Here is a 3,257-nt window from a genome sequence, read left to right on the forward strand (position 1 = left end):
TTGTTGTAAACAACAGAACTCATCACACAGAGGGGAGCCATGGAGACGGAAATGAGAGGTAAGAAGACTCACTTAAGTTGTTCACATATGCAAGTTTATAATGTATAACAACTAAAACTAACACCATTCATTTTTCCATAGCCGTGAGGACATCCATTGCCCGCCTGACACAGCGGATGGATGCATTTGAGGAGAAGATGGATGAGAAGATGGATGAGCTGCTCATGCTGTTAAGGACCTCCCAGTCCCCTCCCTCTGCTCTAGGCGAGGACATGTTGGTGTCGCCCTGCTCGACAGTCACCGAGCTGGAGGAGTTTGACCGGAGTCTCGGTCAACCGGAGAGGAGGATAAAAATGGTGATTAAGTGCCCTAAGATTAACACTATATAATTGCATAAATTCAAATATCATCATAACAGAACTGACTTCTCTTACAAAATGAGATTGTACAAGCTCTCCACTTTGTTCCACATGTATAATTTGTATTTCTATATGTTTTACAGCAACTTTTCCTGACAACGCTTGGAGGTCCGACCACAGGTACTGCAGTCTGACGCATGCTACGGCGAGTGGCAACTAATAACGTGCTGAAAGAGTATAGCCTGCGGGGGAAGAAAGGCAAAGAAGGCCTTCCAGGACCTGACTATATGCAGGGTTATAACAGGCAGGTGTTATTTTATTGTTTGTATTTTATTATTTTATTTTATTTTAAGAGGTTAACTTTGCTTCATTTTGACTTCTACTCTAGCGGCCTCCCAGAAGAACTTCCCCACGCTGACTGCAGCAGACGTGGAGGACTTGATCGGGCAAGCGCTGAAGTTTGCCCCACACAGACGGTAAATTGAAATTCTTCTATATGATGTGAGAAAACAGAGTTGTTAGTAAGGCAATTAGTCTTGCTTTTGTCAACGTGTTGATTCTTAGTAAGACATATCAAACTTTTGTTTCTTTCTTTTTAGGCCAGCTGAGAAGGACTATAAGCCAAACCATGGAGCTCTATTTTTTATTTATTGTTTTTGTATTTTTTCCATCCATCTTGCAGCTTGTATTTTTTTATTAAAGCAATTGTATTTGTTAATATGCTAATATATAATAATTCATTACATTATCATTCCAATGTGCATCTTTGCACACTACATTTGCACTACATTTGCACTCTACATCCCACTCCATTGTTTTTTTTTCTTATTTGTATAGTTTCTGATTGTTATATTATTTTTTTAGGCCTTTTATATTTTTTTGTATTTTGTTAATTTTATATTAAAGTTTTAAATCCCATCAAGTTTGCCTGTTGCCTGTTCATTCATTCCTGCCAACATATACTAATTCATTCCTGCTCATGCACAGACAGTTTAAACTAATAATAAAATTGGTACCACAGTCGTTAGTTATTTAAAGGTTAGGGGAATGTAAAAAATAACGTTAGGGCAACATTCCTTAAAGGTTGCAACGTTAAGGGAAAGTTCTCTATAGGTTACAACGGTATGGGAACGTTCTCTAAAGGTTGCAACGTTAGGCGAACGTTCTGAGAATGGTCAACCAAAAACTAACGTTCCCTAAACGCCAGGAAAACTTTCCATGGGAACTAAAAACTAACCTTCAGGGAAGGTTCTGGGAACCAAAAATTGTTACCTGGGATGCACCATTTGCATGAATTGTGAATCAATTTCTTGTTTCTGAGCTTACATCAATTGTGATGCTGAGAGATAAGAATGTATTCATGTGACGTTAGTGCTGAAATGGTTTTGCATCATATTTCCTCTTTGGTTGTTGCTGTTGTCTCTCAGTACGCTTAATATTAGGCTAAATATAAAGAGTATTTACAAAATAATGGGTAGGCTACGTGACAACTTATTTAGTATTCCTCATATCATTATTGTTTGCAGCATAGCTTGTGTGTCTTAGCTCTGCTGCTATGTATCAGGTGAATAGACATTTTCCACAGCAAATATTTAAATCAACAGGAAAAACACACTGGTTCAAATAACTACATTAATGATGCTCTACTGTGTCTCAGTAAGCCATACCACTCAGCAAGCATGCGCAATACCAAAGTCCTGATTGTTATTAGTTATACCTGCTTTCTTTGCTATGACATCGGACTGTCTGCCTTGAAAACAGATTAGGATCCACTTATATTTCTGAAATAGTTGGCCTGGCCCACATGTAGAAGGTGCTTACTAAAATGTTCAATCTGAGTTCTCCTATTGAGTCCACTAAAAAAATGTTTTAAGTTTCACTTAATAGCTTCTACATAATAGCTGCTGTCTGCTTCTGTATCTAAGAAGTTTTCGAGGATGAAGTGTAGGCTAGTAGTGCCCCGTTTTTGCTGACCATACTGAGTTTGTTGTGTCCTTGTAAGAGGTGATGACATCAGACACCAAATATCTACTCTTTACTGTGTCCCTCACATAATAAATCCAGTTATTGTGAGGGAGCTGACTGAGGGCAAAACCTGTGTGCCTGTTCAGGCAGACAATTTTAAGTTGCACTGCTAGACTTGTACATGAAAACTTACTCATTGCAACACACTATATCAATCATTTGCACACTTTGCAGCTTTGCAAAGTGCTTTGAGCTTTAGTAGTGTAGTGGAACATTTGGTTGATTGTTGGCAACAATATAGTCTATATTAATGCCGTTTCATTTCCGGGATTGTTCCGGTGCCACCGGAGGTTCCACCGGATGTCCCTCATTTTTGGTAGGATGTCCGTCACCTTCTGCTTTCTTTGTGTTGGCATTCTAAACTCATTTAGGCCCATTTATGAGGACTATGGTTAACTGCTTTTCAGATCTCTGCAGGGTAAATTAGAGACAGCTAGCTAGACTATCTGTCCAATCTGAGTTCTCTCTTGCACGACTAAAACAACTTGAATGAGTATGTTCCACCAAGACAAGTTCCTTCCCGAGGCTATTTTGCAGAGGCATCGTTGCTCTGTCCGGTGCTTAGCGCCGCCCAAGACGATTGTGATTGGTTTAAAGAAATGCCAGTAAACCAGAGCATGTTTTTCTCCCATCCCGGAATGTTGTTTGGACTAGCCAGACCCTCCTTTGCAGGGCTGTGGAGAGAGGTCTGGCAATTTGAGACTAGCAACTAGGGTTGCACAATATATCGTTTTTTTTTTTATCATCATCACAATATCAACTGGTGCAATAAACCATCGCGAAAAGCTGCGACATATCGCGATAGACAGTAAGATAATTTTGGTGTAATGTAACTGTCATTGTTTTTTTAGTGGGTGCTAGAGGACTGCATTG

At 39.5% G+C, this 3,257-nt stretch overlaps 1 long non-coding RNA gene across 1 annotated transcript; it reads left to right on the plus strand.

The window, feature by feature from the left end:
* The first annotated feature begins 217 nt into the window (after window positions 1–217).
* Window positions 218–1,134, plus strand: LOC144516293 (uncharacterized). The gene is made up of 3 exons (XR_013501828.1): window positions 218–356; window positions 748–835; window positions 959–1,134. It is a non-coding gene; the product is annotated as an uncharacterized LOC144516293 (long non-coding RNA).
* Window positions 1,135–3,257: the final 2,123 nt, after the last annotated feature.

This window comes from Sander vitreus, chromosome 4 (genome assembly GCF_031162955.1).
Source record: "Sander vitreus isolate 19-12246 chromosome 4, sanVit1, whole genome shotgun sequence".
NCBI classification, from domain to species: domain Eukaryota; kingdom Metazoa; phylum Chordata; class Actinopteri; order Perciformes; family Percidae; genus Sander; species Sander vitreus.